General features: G+C 42.4%; 1 protein-coding gene and 1 long non-coding RNA gene across 2 annotated transcripts in view; both read left to right on the top strand.

Annotated features, from left to right (window-relative positions):
- The window catches only part of nkain2 (sodium/potassium transporting ATPase interacting 2), a 74,456-nt gene that overhangs the window by 14,941 nt on the left and 38,187 nt on the right, over nt 1–21,328 (top strand). The gene's annotated exons all lie outside the window — the stretch shown is intronic.
- Nucleotides 860–21,328, top strand: part of LOC117961177 — a 20,623-nt gene continuing 154 nt past the window's right edge. Inside the window, exons 1-2 of the long non-coding RNA XR_004660338.1 lie at nt 860–957; nt 20,085–20,095. This is a non-coding gene — a long non-coding RNA (uncharacterized LOC117961177). The remainder of the gene's footprint in view (nt 958–20,084; nt 20,096–21,328) is intronic.

The raw sequence follows: 21,328 nt of genomic DNA, 5'->3' as shown, positions 1-21,328 counted from the left end.
TCTTTGTACACACGCGCTCTCTCCGGGGCCATTTGAGTTGCTCACGAAGCTGTGAAAACGATGTCCGTGTCTCTTTGTGTCTACATCCTGTTCCGTGTGTGTGTGTGTGTGTGTGTGTGTGTGTGTGTGTGTGTGGAGGAGGGCTTGTGTTTTCACGTGCAGGGACAGCAGCGGTGGTGGAGTCTTGCTTGCTGTAGAAGCCCTTCTACTGGGATAAGGAGCCAAGGGAGGAAGGAGGGAAAAAAGGATGCTTGGATAGATATATTAATTTATACTCACATTCATAGAGGATAGATGAATGTCTGTGTGTGGATCGATATAGGAATGGAGGGATTGAGATTTGGATAAATAAAATGGATGAAGCGAGGGCAGGAGGATATGATTTGGGGAAGCAGGGGAGGGGTGGAAAATAACAAGAGAGGATGGATCGATGATGGATAGATACCCAAGATGCATGGATGAACAGATGATCAATGGGTGAATGGGCCATTTAACACCGCTGTGATCAGTAACGACCATAGATGGCAGCCAAATATGTTGGGTGTTGACTTTGTGACAGTGAAGTAAATGGTGTGTACGTGCCACAGTCTTACAGCAGACAGTGGCCCTTTAGAGCCTAAATGATCCTTTTGGCTTACTGTCCTAAAAGCTCAATAAGAGCGGCATACCAAAAAGACAGGCGGAGACAGGCCGGGACAGACACGCCCCTGTGGACTTGTGTCAGTCTCGCAAGCGGTTTCAGGAAAGTGGCCGCATGTGTCCGACAATGCACAGAACACCAGCCGGTGTTCCCGGACGGTGAACTGAGACGCCGTTTTTCTCGTTGTCGGTCAATCAGTTAACATTTCATTTTATTGTGCTTTCTTTTGGAAGGCTGGCTGCCAAAAATTGCTACTTATTAGCCTGAGGTAAACAATAGCCATCAGTAAACAGAAGTGACGTGGTGGCTGGCGTCTGGTGTGTGCGCCAGTGTGTGTCTGCGTGTGTCGCCCGGCCCCCGCGAAGCTCCGACATGCAGACAGCTGAGCAACAGAAGAAAGTAGCTGCACCTTCACCATAATGAAGACTGACAACAGAACTATTTTGGTACAGACATTTACTCTCCAGATAGCCACACAGATATAGACAGTTATGTCAGGATAATATCCTTATACGGCTGGCATCCTAACAAAAAGAGGTTTTTTCCAGCTTGTTTGATATCTTAGTCATTCTGGGACAGTAGCAGATGCTCCAACGCTAGGCTTTTACTATAATCAGAGAAACTACTAAACACTGGGCATTAGAGCAGTGCGTTTGCCCTTCAAAGATCTGCTCTACAAGCATGATAATAGGACAGTCAATATTTTTTTACACAGAAATGGATCACAAAGCGTCTATATTTCTTTTAAATAAAAACTCAAAAAACTGAAGAAACAACAGCAGTCACAATCCAACAACACAACAATCCAACAACACAACAACACAACAATCCTGTGACTCACACAATCTTACGCCGTGTGTTCGCGGCCGGTGTAGCCAGTTAAAAGATACAGTCCACAGTCTGCATACATTACACGCACGCGTGCAGCGTAGCCAATGTGTCAGTACATGTGGCCACAATATGCTTAACTGAACTTTATAATTAGGCTGAAAAGACCCTCAAGTTGGACTTAAGAATAAATTATAAAATGCTATTCAGGGTTTTCCCCAGAAAAGTTTTTTAAGACCAGTAGCAAGTGTCTTTTTTTAACGAGGGCCCGGCTAGGGCCAGTCCCAGACTGGTGCCAGCATTCATTTATTAATACCAAATATTAGATGGAATTTGGAATTTAAAAACAGATATAAGACAGACTCCTTAGGACCCTACATTAAGTCAAAGCTTAAAGCAAACTGGAGATTTGAAAATATGACTACGCCTAAGTTTCCAACCGCCCCACTGTAACTGCACTTTAAAAAATATCTTAAAAATGGCTTAGGCCTGGTGGGGGCAACTTAGTCCCGGTGGGTCACCATGCTTTCAGTAGGCCTACACTGGGGGAAACTTTTGTTTCCCTTTTTGGTTCTGGAACGAAGAAATGGTCAGTGTGTCTGGAGGAAAACAGACATGTTTCATTGTTCTGTTAACATACACTTATAAACAGCTCTTTTTTTACTCTACAGATTTTCCTTGACTCTTTCATGACAGTTACAAATCCAATTTCACCCTGTGCACCCATCACTCGAGAGCCTGGACATCATCCTTTTGATTTTAAACCTATTTCTCCTCACTCTGGCAGTGTCTCATTCCGCATACTTCCGTCAGTACACTGCTAATGTGCACTGACCACTTACCCCCAATTTCCACAGGATGCGAAACGGCCGCGGATTGGCTTCGTACTCCGCCGTCCGTCGATACTGTTGTTGTGGAACGGCTGCGGCCGTGACTGAAAGCTGAAATCTCGAAGACTCACGAGATCTCGCAACTTCATGTAGACTAGAACCACAAAAAGAACAACAATTTGTTTCCATCCAGAGGAGTAGAGAGGAAACAACTCTGTGTTATCAAGGTGTAGTGCAGGGAAATGTGATCCGCCGTGAGCACACTCTATTTTATTTAGAAAATTAACCGGATGTTTTATTTAGTTTCTATGCTCGACTTCCTGTGCCGCACTAACTTTCATGTGCTGAATTGCTGCGGTGCACTCCGGCAAAAATAGAAGCTCTGCGTATCTGCTCCGGAGGGCTGCGGATCGCCGGAGCTGTGCAGATCCTCAGCCGTTACGCATCCTGGGGAGATTGGGGGTTACTGCCGTAGTGGCCCACTTTTGATGCTTTTGTCAAGCGGTTGGCTCGGCTCGTCGCCTCTCAAAATCGGACCATAATCTATTAAACTGACCTTTGTCGATCAAAAAAACAGACAGATTCAGCAACTGTATAGCCTATTTCTCGCTTAAAATGTTTTCAGAAACACGTTTAAGTTAACTATCTTTTGTACAATTCAAGATTGTATTCTGAACACGTCAAGTAGGTTCTGGCCAGAAGACCGAAGAATGAGGTCAGGGGAATACGGCTTCAAAAGGTCCAGTATGTAATGCGGGGCCTGACCGTTTAAGGCTCTGAAAGTCAGCACTAAAATCTTAAAATCAATCCTGAATTTTACAGGGAGCCAGTGGAGGTCCAACAAGACAGGGGTAATATGAGACCTTCGAGGGGCACCTGTTTGAAGTCTGGCAGCAGAATTTTGAACAATTTGCAATTCGTTTAAAGCAGACTTATTCAAGATGGCGCCCATTTAGTGCGAGTATGTTAAATTGCCTTAGATCAAGAGCACTGTCACATCTTTAAGCTTTAAGGGTAGGAGCGAGACTTCCTGGAGGCCTATTTTTGAACTTGACAGGCCCAGACTAGCTGTTGGGAGTCTTTATGCTAAGCTAACCGTCTCCTGTAGCTTCATATTTAACCGACAGAAATGAGGGTGGCATTGATCTTCTGATCTAACTCTTGACAAGAAAGCACATAAAGGTACTTCTCAAAATGTCAAACCTTTTCTTTAAGATGTGATTTATGCGGTTGCCAAATTTGCATTGACCTAACAATAAAACATTAGTTTTATGCTACATACCTTACTGATTAATCAACTCTATAGCACATATACTGTCCTTTATTCAACTAACACATCAAATATACACAACTCAGTGAAGAGTCTTCCTTCCAGTTCCTTGTGCTTCACAAATTTGTAAAAGGCGTAAATATCGCTTCCAAGTGCATTTGTGTTTTCAAAACACAAAGATTAAACACATAATTTTGCAGATCTGATACTTGTTAGCCTCTTCGGTTTGGTAGCTTGAAAAAAATAACGGTACAAAAGCGTGTTTTGACAGCAGCTTTCTGATCTGCGTTGGGTCACATTTTGACTATCGCCTGCCAAAGTCTTCTGTCGCTCCTTCAAAAGCTGCCATTTAGATCTATAAATATATTACTTGGATCTTTGTTCTCTTACACACTCAAATGAACAGGCACTGTGATGAAAATGCACACATTCATATCCATTCACTGCCAGGCGTGTACACACATAGACACTGAGATTTAGTGTTGCTGCTCTATGCTCTGATGTCTTGCAATATGAATTCAGTGAATCCGCTTCTCTTCACTTGGTCCCTGAAGGCATCAATGTAGAAGAGTTTTGTTTCAGTTTTGAATCCCTTTAAGGACTATAGACGATATTGGGTGATGTGTGAGAGCAGAAAGAGCTCAACATTGCACTTTCATCTTTACCTGTAATCATTTTGCCATCCCCCTCTCATGCCCTCTCTCCTCCTTCTCCCTCTCAGTATGAATTGATTTAGTCTTATTACCTTACACACCTGCCCTCAGGTTTGGCTCGTCTCTTATCTCTCTCTCTCTCACATACCAACTACTGCCTTCTATTTTTTTTTCTGCTCCCTCTGTCATACTGACACATACACACACACAGACACAGTAATCAGATCTGGCAATCTCTTGTATTTTTGAATACAGCAGCTAAAGTAAGATACGGATACAGTCTCAGCTTTCTGCCCAGCTCCCTATCAACGTATCAGCCAACTGTAGTCACGTCTCACCAAAATAGAAGCACAGAATTGTTTTGAATGTAGAAGACATGGTGGTGTGTGTGTGTGTGTGTGTGTGTGTGTGTGTGTGTGTGCGCGTGTGTGTGTGTGTGTGTGCGTGTGTGCGCCCGCATGCATGCATGCATGCATACATACATAGTCTTGTAGAAATGCTACGTCCCATATGGTAGCATGCCATTAACACACACACACACACACACATATATGTGGGTAGCTTAGTTGGTAACTCCAGTGACCTTCATGCAACAGACATTAAAGAATCAATTCTATACTGCCACATCCTGTGTAGTCAAATTTTATATCACATTAAAATTTATTGAAAAAAATTCTGGTACAGGAGATAAAATCCCCAATTCCAGACTCGAGCAACACAAAACAAAATGATTAAAGTTTCCCAACGATTCGTAAATAAGTTACATAAATAACAGAAACGCTTTATAATTTTACATTACACCTTTGGACAGGAAAAATGCATCCAACCTATTCTTAAAAGAGTTAGTTGAAGGGGAACGCACAACTTCTTCTGGAAGCCTGTGGGAGGACTTTACCCCACGGAGTGTGAAAACACCATTTCTCTTTTCAGACAGGCTTGTTCTAGGGTAAAGCTTTAAAGAGTCACGAGGCATCTCTACAAGTGTGCAGTAGTTATTATCCTGCCCATGTCTAACAAAGGCAGCACATTTAAAAGGTTCACTGAAAAACAAAAAAAACACAACCTGAACAAACAACAAAACAAAATAAAGCAAATCTCTTCTCTGAATCCGGCATAATCATTCATTGAGTCAGATGAAAGCCAGCCAATATCATTTGGTAATCTGTGGGCCTTTTGCAGTGTGGAGGACATGATTGATTGAAATAAAGGGAGACGATGCGGTAATGCAGACAGTGTCAGCTGTCCAATCCCCAGAAAGGATTTTATGATTGATGGCGGGCAGTAGCATTTAGAAGTCTCACTCCTCTGCACTGCACTCTCAGCACTCACAGTGATTACATCTGAGAGTGTGTGTGTGTGTGGAGTTAGTGTGTATTAAAGACCTGGGAACAAGAGGAGCAGTGATGTGTGTGATTCTGCATGTGGCGGGTTGATTACAGTGTCGAGCGTGTGTGTGTGTGTGTGCGTGTGCGTGTGCGTGTGCAAAGGTGATGGTGCAGTCTGTCCAAGTGTGACTTTGTCTGCTGCTTTGGAGTGCCAGTGGTGATAATTTGGGACTAAAGAAGGGAGCGATGCAGTGAAGGACAGGTGAGGATGTAGCAGAAAGAGAGAGATGTAGGAAGGATTGAGGGATGCATAGGAAGGATGAGACAAATAAACATGCACCAGCGGGTCCAAGGAACAAACGGAAGGTGTGGAGGATGGACGGACGGTTAAATAAAACTGCAGCAGATGGGGACACGGAGACAAGGTGGTATGAAGGAGAGGAAAGGATTGATAAGCATAGAGAGATGTAGGAGGAAAGGAAGGAAGGGAAGAGGTAAATGGATCAGGTATAGGTACCTATGCCTGCAGAGAGGGAGTAATGTCCGAGCAGAGATATAGGAAGGTGGTTCACAAAGGGGAGGAGGAAGGAAAAAGAGAGGAGTGAAGGACACATAAGGGTGGAACCAAAGGGAATAAACAGGTGAGCTGGAGAAAGGAAGGGGAGGAGGGGAAATGTGCTGATGGGTGGTTTGTAAGTGGTTTGTGTGGGGCTTAGCCTTGTTGCTGAGACTCAACAGTCACCTCAGCAAATGCAGAAAAATGAAATATGATCATATTAAAATGATAAAGCCCTCTAGCAGCCGACAGAATCTGACTATTGTGCATTGTGAGCAAAGCAAAGAAGGAAGTAGTGTGATGTTGTTATAGTACCACAAAGTCGGCAGAGGAAGGAGGTTGGACTGTAAAACTTTAAAAAAAAAGTTTTAACACTTGAGACAGCTGTTTGTTTCCTACCAACAGTCTACAATAGTTTCTTTTAACCATCGCTATCGTTCCCTAACCATAACCAATTGGTTGTTTTTGTAACCATGACAATTAAGGTGCCTCTGACCTTACTGAAGACGTAACCTAAACCAACATTTTTCCATAACCAAGTGTTGTTTTTGTGTCTTAACCTAACCAAAACGTAACCATACTTTTACATAACTACTGTATATCTCCATGACAACTGTGCAAACTCTGCTGAGGACGGCTACAAGTTCAAGGAAGCATGTGTCTGTTTTTGTTAAGCTGCGTTTCCAAAGTCAAAGGTAAACTTCACAAACCACTTTCACATACAGCTCAGTTTTAATTAATCCATTCCAAAACTCAGTGATAACACATTAAAACCTCCATTTATACCTGCAGCATTTAACAACTACAAGCAGTGTTCCCTTCCTATCACAGAAAAGTTGGGACGTATCAGATGCTTAAACACTTACTCTGTAGTAAACACACAGTAAATTGTAAATCCTGAAAGCACAGCACTGGCACTGACTACTTGATTAGTTTCCCACAAGAACAAAGCAAGAAAAGTTGTAACGTGGCTCAACCAAAGGTCATTGTTTTAAACACGACAGGTCTCGTTACACTTGCTCATCATCCGACTGTAATTAAGTCAGTAGGGTTTATAGAAACTTTGTTCCCACCCCCTAAAAACTGTCTAATTCATGAGAAACTGATGCATAGGTAAAAATGAATTGTCCTTTGTGTAAAGTCATTCTTGCATTGTTCTTTTTTCGTTACATCTGTCTCCTTGAATAATGAGAAATAATAGTTAGTGAAGTACTCTTGAGCTGGCAAGCTAATTGCTAACTAAACTAGCCAGCTGGTCTATCGCCAGTCAGTTAGGATGGCCCCCAGAGATTTTCTCTACTCTTCTGTTTACTCCCCACTTTGCTGGCATTTTGTTCACCATTGTGCAGCCATTTTATTCAATAGAAAACAATCAAAGAGGGAAAAAGAAGCTCTCCATGTTAACAAATGTACTAATGACCAATAAGCAAACTTATTGGATCTTTAGCTTAGCTCTGCCGCTCACAAGACAATAAGTTCACACTCACATTTGTACCATCAGCTCCTGTCTCAGGCTCATAATTGTCTGCAGAACTTTGCACTCTTGTGGAACAGTTAGGGGTTTAAATAAAAGTGAAGGGTCCAAGCTAATAAGATAGCGTTAGCAGTAGCAACTTCCATTTTTGGACTCTCCGGCTCTACGTCCCCTCGGGATCAAATTGAACCAAAGTTGGATTGCGAATAAAGGTCCCATGGCATGACGATTTCACTTTATGATTAATTTTTAACAATAAAATGCGTTCCCCCAGCCTGCCAATGGTCCCCAAGTGGTTAGAAATGGCGATAGGTGTAAACCGAGCGCTGGGTATTCTGCTCTGCTGTATAGCAACAGACACAGAAATGTCACATCCTAAGGAAAACCCCTGGTAGGACTGGCTCTACTGGCTGTAATTCTGAACCCCGGCTGAATTTTGGGAAAGAGACTGCAGATATGGTATTAGGAAACCAGTAAGGTCTATATAAAAGCATCAAAAAAGCACCATGTCATGGCACCTTTAATGCAAAAATCCACAAGCTTAGTGACTCTGGTGAATTGAAATGTGGAAAAGGTGTGTTGTTGTTACTTGGATATCATCATCCACAGAGTGAGCATCCTAAATAGGCTATTTTAGGTCCAAGGTCCTTGATAATTCTTTATATGGTAAGTAATGCTGCTAGTAGTTTGGAAGTCCACCCATACTGTAAGCACAGCATGTGGGTGGGAGAATGAGACTCTCTTATTATTTGCTCTCCTTATTAAAACAGCATCAGTGTGGCAGCGCTCCAGCAGCTCCACAGAATTGACTTCCCCAGTTTTTAGCACCCAATTTTCAGGGAGAGAAATTACGTCTTTGAAACTTTCCAAACACAACAAAGAAGAGCCCCAGACTGCTCCTTCAAATTAAAAATCAATACCAAATTAATTTTGCTACAGTTTGCTGTGCAGTTTTCCCCTTAACGTGGATCATGAGTGACTCTGAGACCATTTCAACATTGCACTGCAGAGGCTATGTGACAAGAAGAATATAACTACCTGCAGTTTAACATACAGCTTAACAGGACAAAATCCACCCGTCATCACTGCATGCATCTAGTGCAGTCTCTGCAACTGAACACTACTAGAAGCTTGTGTGAGTGAATGTTTTTGTAAATTGGCAGTAGTTTTTATTTCTTACTGAAAGGGAAATAAAACCTGCTGGAGAACTTAAATATTTCCTCTGAGCTCATTATAGCTCTCAGATCCATGTTCTGTACTCATAAAATTTAGTCTTAATGGCATTTTCATTTAATAAACGTCCTTCTATTGCTGACAAGCATTACACATTAGTAATTCAATATCCTTGGGATTATTAAGAGAGGAAACTGAGCAGGTAGCAGCCATAGTGATCAGTAGGAAGGCGAAAACAAAAAAACAAATATCTTTTGCTATGTTTATGCCTCACATCTACACTACTACAGAGTTTCCAAGCCCCTAAAACCAAAAACGCTGTAGACCCCATTTTGGTATGAAAACAGGGTTTGGTGTGGACGGGCACAAACGAAGACCTTTGGAAACGTAAATGCACGTCAGTCAGTTATCGGTTAGGTAGGCTTACATATACCAGTAACACATTCAGCCATTGTTCTCCGAAGAATTTGTCATTATTTCTCAGTATACATCCATGATTTTCAACCAAAGAGTAACAACAGACAATCTGATTCATGTTTACACCAGCATTCCCTGTGGATGCGAAAGGTCATGTGATCTACGTGGAGTTAGATCAGATGTGTTTCGTAAAGAAGGAGATTAGTTTTGCCACGGAGCCTAAGCGCTTGTGTGGGCGGAGATTTTAAAGACTGTTTAAAAATGAAAACGCAGTAGTTTGGACAGCAACAACAAGCGAACACCAAAGATGATTAAAAAAATAATGATTCTAAACAGAAACATAAATGTCATTATTAATTATGACAATTACATTCATTTTAATTCAGTAAAGGTTCCCAGCACAACATTCCAACAGTTCTTATCCTAAATGGTCACTAAAACAAAGTGCAGACTCCCTGTGGGTGCCATTAGGTTAATGAAAAAACAAACATGCAAAACACACTTTCCCTCTTCCTCTTTGTCTGTGTAGAGAGGAAAAAACCAGTAGAGACTTTGTAAGAGCTCAGCTAGGACTGTTTAAAGAGGCTGAAGAGTAATATCTTTAAGTAGTGTGTCAGTTGGAGTGGTCTGTTGGCTTTACAGAGGATGAACACGGGCACAGAAGCTGAAACTCACACACACAAACACACACACACACACACACACACACACACACACCCTCACACACACACACACACAAACCCCTTTGATGGATTGAAATGGTTGATAAATCACATTACAGACGAGCATTAAGAGGACCACACAGTAATTTGGGCAGTAACTCTGGAATCATACACACAAACACACAGGAACAAGTAATTACACGGTTTAGTCATTTATCAAGACAATGTACTGCTCTCCTGTCTCAAATGAAAGGATTCGCTACTTTTCTCAGTTTAAAATTTTTTTAAGGACGTAAAATGCTAAACTGTTGGTCAACCAAGACCAAACCAACAACAAAAACAAACTGACTTTTCATTTTTCAACAACGTTTTAGTTAATCAAACAATCAACAATGAAAATAATCATAAGTTACAGCCTGATATAAGGTATGAGTTTATTGAATTAAAGTTCCCTGTGAATCAAATAGTGGTCTGATTTCATCTTGTTAGGATTCAGCAAGCACCTGCAGCCCCAGTTTGTCCTACAAATGAATCAGTTTGTCAGTAGCTGTGCCAGAACCACCGAATAAAACAAATTTGAAAAGGATTCGTGGACAACCCAGTTCGGAAACCAGGCCAAGTGTGCCAGGGAAGCAGAGACAAGGCTCGCCCAGCTCAGTCCTCAACTGAAAATACATTTGGCCTAATGGGAAAAACTCTCTGTTTGGTCTGTAGTAGCAGGTAGCTGCAGAGGCTTCCAGATTTACAGCACCATAAATGGCTTAAGTGCAATCTGCTTGTGGGCGTTTTTGTATAGTAAACGCACAGACGAGGCTTCATGTCCACACACACACCAGGACCAAGTGCCGGCTGGATGTGCTCCACTGACAGCGAATAGGTGATCAGCAGTGTGGCCTCGGTGATAGCACCCAGAGTAATTTTATGGAAATATGGCCACATTTTCTGCTTCATAACAGTGAGAAGGAGAACATAAAGCACCCAGCACCCATTGATGCCATGAGAGCTGTAAGGACAATGAAGCTCATTTAAATAAGGTGAAAAAGTTGGCAGGCAGTTCATTGTCAGCTGGGACACCACAGGTGCTTTTCATGTCTCCCATTCAGCCTGGTTAATTTAGTCTTGGCCCTTGACCAAAACACAATAAAACACACTGATGCTTTTGTCTCCTGACTTACTGAAGGAGCGGAAACATTTTAGGGAATAGTTTGTGTTGTAAAAGTCTACCTGGCTGTTTTCAAGCTGCAGTCAGTTCTAGGATACAATGCACCTCACACATTTTGAGGTTTTGTAATATGTATTGACTAAAAGTAATTGTCGTTACCGACAATTATACAACACATATACTCACTTGTATTCCTCTCTTAGTCATGTGTTACACGCACATACACAATCACCAATGATGTGGTTGATTTAATTAGGTTCCCATGAGGTTATTAAGTGATATTATCTACTTACCTGTGTGTGTGTGTGTGTGTGTGTGTGTGTGTGTGTGTGTGTGTGTGTGTTGTGTTAGTGCACACCTAATGTTTCTTAGCCTGCTGGGCGTCCATCTGTGGGTTTGCTTGGTGTCATTTTCACAGACACACACACACAGACACACACACACAGACACAGCATGTGCACTACCATTACATTGCTAACGCACACAGAAATCAGACAAAATCCAGGCTCATACAATGAACCGCATACTTAAAACAAGCAGGACACACACTGCTTACACAAGCATGCACACACAACGAGAGCCCCTGGGTGCTATAGAGGTCCTTCTTATACTTCCTATTCATCATGCAGCAGTTGAACCCCCCTCGTTCTAACCAACACACACACACACACACACACACACACTCTCAAACATTTTATCCTCATAAAAGCATTGCCTGCATAGATCAGCCATTAAGATATAAGAGTGAACGAAAGGAAAACCACTGGTGGGCTGATAATTCATTTACAAACTGACTGAGAGATGCTACTGTGTGTCTGCGTGTGCGTGTGTGTTTGGGGGGTGGTGGGTAACACAGAAAGCTGATTAGGAGAGGGAGGGAAGAACGGAGACGTGGAGTGAGAGTAGGATAGACGAGAAAGGAGAGATAATGGAAGCAGAGGCAAGAAGGAAAGAGGGAGACAGGCTGATAGAAAAAGAAAAGGAAATGATTAAGGAGAAAGAGAGAAGAAAAACTGATAAGCAAAAAATTAAGACAGAGGAGAGGGACTTTTCATAAAGAAAAGAAAAAAATTGAGAGGAGAGAAAAGGAGAGCCTGGGAGGGTTGAAAGATAAAGAAGTCTGTAAAAAAGGCAATAACCAAACCATCAAGGAGCCAGGAGAGGGAAAGCAGAAGAACAAAAGCCTTTGCACAAACTGTATAACTCCTGACATGTGTTTGAAAACACTTCAGCAATTTTCATTTCCCTTCAGTACACCATCAGGGTTTGCGGTATATATTTTTGGGTTTTCTCCGACCAAACTTTAACCGGTCCAATCAGCGAACAGAGGGAGTGGCTGAGAACGATGACGTTGAGGCTGTGCACTAGAGTTGTAGTTCCGTGGCGGCGGAAAAACACACAAGTTCGTTGTGGCAACGCTGCAGAATATTCAGAAGTTAAAGCCCGAGCAAGAACAATCTTTGCTGAGTTTTGTTGGTGGCCAGGATGTTGTGGAAATTTGATGTTCCAGCTCGCTCCGTTAGTGGTGAAAGAGTTGGCCAAGGCTAACGCTATGAGGCTAAAGCTAGCTATTTAGCTAACGCTAAATATAAGCCTTGCTGGTCTCCCCTCTGTACAAATGAAATGTGCCAGTCTGGTTGGACCAGGCTAGCTATACAGTACAGTTTTGAATTTTGAATGTTCAACCATGGGGCATGAAAAGCTTTCTACCCTTAACAGCTCTAAAATCCATCACACAGTTCTGAATAATGTATCAGAACTGTGATTTGAAATTTAAAGAACCCCCCCCATCCTCTGTCATTGAACAAGTGATCTAATCCAAGCGATAGCTGTCCAGCTCTGTTGTCTTCTTTTCTCTTATGTGCTTTTGTCAAAATCGCTTCAGTTAGGATTAAAGCGGCAGAGCAGTTAAAACATATTGAGGCAAATGCAAGCCTTTCCCACGTTCTGCTTGCCTCTGATAATGTCAGAGGTCAGGCCAAATCAGACGGAAAAAGGCAATTTGAATGACGGCTAGAGGAAGAGAAACTTTTCAAAAGAAAGCAGTGGGGAAGACTAACACATCACAGGATAAAGGAAAACATATTTGCTACTACATGGTTTGTTTAATAAGGCAGAGATAGATACCAGGCAAGGGAGACAAAGAAATAAAAATGTTTTGAAAAAGCAAGCATTTTTTTTTCCATTAATATGTATATAACTATAGCCAGTCGGTCAATCACGGTAAATAACTGTAAAGCGCTTCTGCTGCAACCGGCAATTATTACTAATGACACATTCAGCTCAGTATCAGCTCAGGGCAGACACAGTCCAACACACACCACATCACACCACACCATACCTACACACACATGTTCTTGTTTGAGGCAGTCTAATGATATCTGATTGATAGTCTGCTGAGAGAGAATATCCTCCAGCCCCGTGTGTGTGGATCTAGCCTATCCATGGTGTCTGGCTTGGGTTTTGTGTGTATTTGGATTTGTGGGGACTTGACTGCATGTGGGCGTATTGTTGTGAGTGCACCATTCAGATGCTATAAATAACCCTCCCTCTGTCTGTATTTTGGGGATGGGGACAAGCCGTCAATTGTACCTCACAGTTTAGGATCATACCTCGATCTGCTGTGGCAAGCTCCAACTATTTTATCCTTTTTCAATAAATGGAACAAGTCTAAATTGTTACTTATCAATTATCCTTCCTATATCAATCAAAAGCAACTTCGGACCAGTTAAAGACAGAAAAGAAAAAGCAAATTTTCAAATGATAATGCCAGCATTTCAAGTCAGACCTTTTTTCATTGTCGTTTCCAGGCAAAGAGAGAGCAGCGCCCAGCTGACAGAAAACAAAAGAGCAGTGGCAGAAATAGATAGAGACAGAGGGGCAGACAGTCACAGACAGAGAGGGACGATCTGTTGAAATACCAAACTGATTAGCTGGTGTTTCTGACATTTAAATGCCACGTTTACATAAAGAAATGTTTCGTAAGAATATTAATCACTCCAGTTAATTCACAAGGAGATGTGAAATGGATCGCAGGTGCTTGTGGCGGGACAAAGGGGCAGAGGGACGAGGGACGAGGGACAAGTGTAGAGGGAAGATTGGCCGAATGGTGCATTATAAGTATTAATGGCAATGACCAATATTCAGCTATGTTGAAATTACCCTTCTTTATCAGACAAAGATACAGGTATTTTGATGACCTTCAAAACCCAATGGGGTTCAAGAAACATGATGGGACCAGTATGCAATACCATCTAGTTAATAGCTTTTATTCAAAGGACCGTAAAGTACGAGGAATGCAAACGTTGTCAGCGTACAGTAGGATGCTACTGTGTAAAATTGAAGCTCTGGCAACGTCATACTTTAAGTCAATGGTCCGAACACAGCACAGCCCATTTAGTTAATAGGTGAAACCACGTTGCCAGCTTCGAAACATCTTTATCTCGACTGCTGTGCTGAAACAACTTCTCAACATGTGGTGCTCGGATACTTGTTTCAAGTGTGCAAGAAGCTGAATGTATTGCAGCATTGAAGCACTTTGTCAGTGACATTCCAAGCTAAGGATAAAAACGACAAAAGAACAAGAAGAAGAGAAGCAGACTCAGTGACCGAACAAAAGTAATTCCAGCAGCAGAAAGATTTAGTTAAGGTCTATCAGTCTTTCCGATGACATTTCATTTAAGTATGTCGGACGTTCGTGGGACTAAAACCGCAGTTACAATTTGTTCAGGTGCTAGGGCTTAATATTGCAAATTAGGCGAGAAACTAGATCTTGCATGGGGGCCGGCAGTTGCTCATCACAGTTCTAAGTAGCCTGTCTGGAGCTGTAGCATAGAGATGAGTGACCATAATGACAGCCTGCAAGTGCTCCTCTACAGCACAGGTCTCATTAACAAACTGCCATCTTGATCCATTTCGGTTGTTCCACATGACACTTCTGGGTACTTACAGGGTGTTGCTAACTGGCTAATACTGCTGCCATCCTCTCTTTCCATCTGTCGACAGTCGTGACAGCAAGATAGACTGCATAAAAGCTGACATTATGACGGGACAACAAATGTGCAAAACAGATGAACCAAATGCGTATCATCTGGACCAGGATCTAGGCTACTATTTGAGTGTTGGGTCTGACTGATTTGTGTCGCCAATATGCAGTCTGCTGTAATTATGACAGATGTATTTCTACAACAGAAGAAAGGAAGGACTTTTATATTCCTTCACATCTTGTTCATTTTATTTATTGTGAAATTGCATGTTTCTACAATGGGCCTACTTAACAACAACAATTCCTGTTGTACCATTCAAATGATAATATGGCTTAAGCATACTCATCTAGTGTTAAATTATTAAGTCTAAATTGTATGAATGTGTGTTTTTGGTACATTCACATTGAGCTTTATTCTATCTTTAGCGGGGCAGGGACAATACTACTTTTGTTTTTTGGGTTAATTAGGACGATGCGATTCGCCCTTTGGGGCAGAAACCACCTCAGGTCAACCCCCTTGTCTTGAACCTCATCCAATGGACAGAGGTGATTTAGGTTTCTACTCTCCACACATTTTGACATACCCTTCCACTTCAAAAACAACCTTTTTGAGCCAATCAGTTCAGTTCTTTAGTATTTTTTGTTTGTTTTGTGAGCTACCATGAACTGGTCAAATATACCTAAACCGTACGCTCATCATAGCAACCATGCTCCACATTACATTACAACATAGACGACACCATAACAACACTTTTTAAAGGTTTAGTTGTCAGTTTTGACCAGTATTGCTAGACCTTGTGTCATGCCAAGACTAATGTAACTCCTTTGTTTCTTAGCAAGACATTTGTGATTGATTTACAAGTTGTCTAGAATGCTGCTGCATAGCTTTTGAACAGGGCCTTAAAGAGCTCATGCAACTCAGATCTTGATCACATCAATTTGACTCCCCATCAAATCCAGAACCCAATTTAAATTCAATTAATTGAATTTAAATTCAATTAATTTAAATTTGTGATCACTTTTAAAGTTCTTCATGGTCAGGCATCTGGCTATATTAGAGCTCTGTGTAGACTTAAATCACCAGTAGCTCTTTTAAGGTCCTCTGATAAGGGTCTCTTAAACTTTGGAACTCTCTTTATTTGGACATTTTGGGGAATTTGCTTTTTTCCCTTTCTGGTGGAGAGTTAGATGAGAATATCAATCTCATATCTGTCCTTTTAATAAAAGCAGTCCGTTAGGTTAGCGTAGCACAACGACTAGAAACAAGAGGAACCAGCTTGCCTGTCTCTGTCCAACAATCACTGCACAAAACGTAGTAGCAACGTCGACCTACTAGCACCTCTAAAGATCACTAAAACATGCCTCACATGTTTAACAGACAGAAACAAGAGTGGTAGCGATCTTGTCAAACTATTCCTTTAATAGATCTTTAAGTCTTGAATTCCTGATTTTTCTGTGGGTATGGAAATAGAAAAATGTATTCTGACATAAAGTTTATTTCCAGCTTAGAAACATTGCTACTTCTTTCCCATATTATATAAACCCTGGTGGGTTTTCCCACCCTCACTTTAGCACGTAACACCATGTGGTGAAATTTCTCACACAGACCTAAATATTAATCCATATCTCCCAAAGGATCTTGATAATCTCCTTCACTGGCGCAGAAAACACATGAGATCAGGACGTTTTGAAAGGTCCACCTCAGGGCTCAGATGGAGCTTAACACAACGGTCTGGAAAGGTCTGCTAACTCATGCACAGGTAACACATCAGCTATTCTAGCAGAGTGCCTGTTCAAAATGTGCCTGTTTGGAACAGGCCGATTGCTTGGCCTGTGGCATTGCTGATTGTGGAATTCTCAGAATCATGTACCCTAAGATTACTTACAGAAGGGCCCCGAACAACTTAAAATGCAACTCCACTGTATAACCTACTACTAAGCTTTAGTTACAGTAAAGGCTAGCTCAATTTACCTTAATTGGATAGAGAAACTTGCAAGAAAACGGCGAAGGAATTGCCAAATAATCATAGCGCCACTTTAAAACATAGTCGCAGCCGTTGTATACATCAATATATCTGGTACTGTGTAGAAGTTTTGAATGTAGCGATGCATGTAAAGCTGGCTTCTTGTAAAACAATGTCCAGGTTTTTGGCTTCTTTGAGGAAGGTATACGTTATAGGCGTAATGTTACCAAACATGAGGTAGTAATAGGTGTTTAATTTGTATATTTCAACCGGGGTATTCATTTAATAAGTAATTAGTGGTGAAAGTTGGAGTGGCAAACTGAGAGAAAAGTGTGTTTGGCATGTCCAGCAATCATGTAACGTTGGAAGCAGTAAAAAATGTACTGGAGTCAAAACCGGTAAAGCCCCCCCCCCCCTCCACCTGCTGCTGTCCAGCCTGCTGCGTTTTGCGGGTGTTGTCTGCGTGGGATGTGCAGTTTTTTTAGGTTTTTTTTGCCATCAATGTTTTGCCCCACCTTTATTGTTTGTCTGTTTAGTTTTTATATTTATGTTAATATCCAATATCTACTGATGTCCAAATTGCTCCAAAATTCAAACCCCAAGTTCATTGGGTACCTAGGAAAGCAAGTGTAAAGTAGAATTCAAAGACAGAACCAGAGACACAGACATAAGTACACACACACACACACACACACACACACACACACCCACGCGCACACACACGCACGCACACACAGAGGAGTCATGCTTTATTAGATAGATGTATGTTACCACTGTTATGCTGTTATGTTATAAACCATTGTTTATGACCACAGCCGGGCGGCTGTCCTGTAATCTTGGTGTAAGTGGGACTCTTAGGAGTTGTGTGCAGTCTATCTATAGCTGAGTGACTAAGGACTTTATGGCTATTACAGATATGATTGAGCAGTTGTGATGGCAATGAGTGGGCCTGAGTAGGGAAATTGGATATGTAATGGAAAGGTTTTCACCTGTGATCATCATTGTCTTTTTCCATCTCCGGCTTTCTTCTGTATCTCTTTCCATCCCCTCCACTTGCTCCTCCCTTTCTTTTTTTCTATCCTCTACATCCTTTTATATATTTTTCCTCTCTCTCTTTGCTCGCCCCATCTTCCCTGCCGTCCTTCCCTCTCTCTCCAAGCCCTAAGTAGCCACAAATGGTCCCTAATAGCTTCCAATGGAGATGAATTGATCGTTGTGTGAACCGAATCGATAGGAGATTGCTTTTGCTGTACACAGTGGGATACGGAGCAGGCAAGTGGCCTTAATTAAGTTAACAATAAACCACGATCGCTTCGGAGTTTTATTAGGAGAATAAAGTTTACGAGGAATACAGAGGCAGCAAAAAAATTCTGGTTTCAGAATGAATGAGGAGGAAACGGAACAACAACATATATTTTCCTCGTCGTGATGTTCCTTGTGTGACTCATACAGCGTTTGTTTGTTGGATATTTTCAACCTGTTTTGCCTCTCCACTCCCTCCCAGCTACTTTCCATACCTCCTCCCATCTTCCTCCAGGTTCTTCATCCTGCTATCTATGCCGGCCCAACCTAGCCTGACCTCCTCTTTATCCCCACCTCCCCTGTCTATGTTGTATATAATGGGCAGAGCAGCAGAATTTGATCAGCAGTTTTTTAAAGGTCACAGAACCAAGCAAAAACTCTCAGCCAAAAACGCTGAGGGAACACGTGAGGGAAGGACGAGACTGAGGAAGGGAGGAGGCAAGCGACAGGAAGAGATAACAGGCCAGCAGAGTGGAGGATGTAGAGTGGGGGAAGGAAGGAGAGCTACAGAGAAGGATACGCTGCATGAGGAGAAGACTGGAGCTGGATGTGGAGACAACGGAGACAGGGAAGAAAGATGGAGGAACAGAGAGATGGAAAGGCAGCGTAGTAATGGAGGAAGGAGATGGAGCAATGGAGGGAAAAGAGGGAGGTGAGGTAATTTGCTGTTTTGACACAACATATCTGGTAACAGATGAATGCATATTAAATATTTAAGAAAGAGAGCACGGGGCGGATAAAGAAGAACAGGAAAAACAGGAGGAAATGAGAAGATTAGCAGAGAGAAGAAAGAGTGGGCGGGAGAGGGATGAAGGTAAGGATGGAGGAATCGAAGGAAGACGAGAAGATGAGACACTCATCTCTCCTTCTGTCCTCAGCTCTCAACTGTCGAATCCTAATCACCTCTCCATCTCTGAAGGCCCTCCCACCAGATCTCTTGGCCTGTCTCTCTGTCCCTCACTGTCTTACGCTCTGTCTCTCTTCTGTTTAATACAAAAGACACTTTTATCCCTCTGCTGCAGTCTCATGATGGCCACACAGTGCAGCTGTCTCCCTGTGTGCAGCAGTAATAAATTCTTTGAGATCATTCTATCGTTGATTATCAAATAGACCAAATGTCTTTCCCCAAACTCATTGAAGGCTCTTTCTCCCTGTTGCCTTCCCTTCCCTTCTCTGCTGTCTCTTTAATCACCCACGTCTTTCTCCTGCCAATCCATTCCCTTAGTGTGAAGTGTAGTTCAGAGTGTCTTTCTCCATCACTTCAGCAACATATCCTCAGCCTGTGTGCATTGGGGGAACTTTTTCTTAAATTTTCTTTAGCACCGCTACAGAATTAAATGAATTCAGCCTTATTATACAGGCAGGAGACTGTATACACAGAGTATGGACAGTGACAGTGATGGATGCACTGTAGCTCCGTAGTCAGGCTCTCCACTAACTACTGCATTTTGGAAAACTCATGCTAACATCTTGCTAGAGCACGAGCATCAGTCTGTGCTAACAAAACAGTAGGTGGAATAAACATCCTCAGTCCCTAAGGGATTTTGTGCCGGCATTAAACAGGTTGACAGACAGCGGCCTCATCAACTTTTTCTTCCATTTTCCTGTGTTTTGTGAAGCACATACACACACACACACACACACGCACACAAAGATACTGTTATCTACAGGTATTCATAGACGCAACAAACATATAGTCAGTGTTTATTTAGCTCTATAGATGATGTATGATGAAGTTATGAGCGGCCATTGCTGAGCCATATCAGCTAAAGGGAGGACAAAACTCCAAGTAACTGTGTCTGCAAAATCAACACATATTAAGACTAATGTGCTGTGTCCACAGGTGGATGCACAGTGTAGATAAACAATCCGAATGTAAACATGCCCCTGCTCTTGTGCTTTGAGTAGCACGAGTGAAAGGAACATCTCTGTCGGCAGCATCAAAGCCTGTCGCAGCAGATCCCATAGGACCCGGCTAGTCAGCTCCAAGCTCCACCTACAGGCGCCAAAGCTTTCATCAGCGGCACATATCACAAAACTGACGTATGCTAACATAGCTGCTTCTAGTGGCTACGCTCTCTGCAGCTCTCTCTCTCTCTCTCTCTCTCTCTCTCTGTCCCTGGAGTCATAGTTGTTGAAAGGCCGGGCGTCTTCACACCTTATCTGAAGCTTCTGTCATTTGACACATGCAATGGATGCTGGGATTACGGCAGCGGGAGGCTGTGTGCATGCATTGTCCTTTGTCTGTCAGGAGAACTCAGTGACATATTAACAAAAGAGTGATGGACCAAGGTAGCTGAAAATTGTTGTTTTGCAGGTGAGCCACGTAATGAGAATTTCACATCAAAAGATGAGTGTGGTGCAAATAAACAGATGGTCTGGTTTAAATATTGATATTTATTACCCAGGATTGAGTCGAAAACCCAAGCAAAGAAAACATAGTTTTAGCTGACTGGCCATTAAGGATATGTGTTGTAATAACCAGGATAAATCAATAAGGTGGTTTCCTATATATTTTATGAAACATCCCTCCACCACTTTTGTTTGTATGTGATTCAGTTGGTGTTTTTTGGGGAGTGACGGCGTCCCAGCTGGAGTGGCTGTTTAAATCATTGGTGATGAAAGAGGGGCCCCCAGGGGCCTCAGTAATGGGCTGGGAGGCCTGTGACTTCTTATAATGACATGTGTGTGTGTGTGTGTGTGTGTGTGTGTGTGTGTGTGCGTGTGTGTGTGTGTGTGAGTGAGTGTGAGATAGAGAGAGAGAGAGGGGCACAATTGCAGCACTTTATAATTGTCAATGGGTGGACACACTTTTACATAATAAAATGAAGCCCTTACACAGACAGAGAGAGATGGAGCCTGTCCCGCACATAAAGGCAGGGACACAAAGAGACACAAGGTCTCTCTCTCTCACTCACACACTTACACATTGTGGTGCCAGCTGAGCCCAGTGTGTCCAATAACAGCAGGCGCTGTCAAGTGCAAGCACAGCAGACCTGGCCTGGCATGGAAACACACACACGCACACACACACACACACACACACACACACACACACACACACACACACACACACACACACACACA

This window comes from Etheostoma cragini, chromosome 18 (genome assembly GCF_013103735.1).
Source record: "Etheostoma cragini isolate CJK2018 chromosome 18, CSU_Ecrag_1.0, whole genome shotgun sequence".
NCBI lineage: Eukaryota > Metazoa > Chordata > Actinopteri > Perciformes > Percidae > Etheostoma > Etheostoma cragini.
This window is presented reverse-complemented; position numbering and strand designations above follow the sequence as displayed.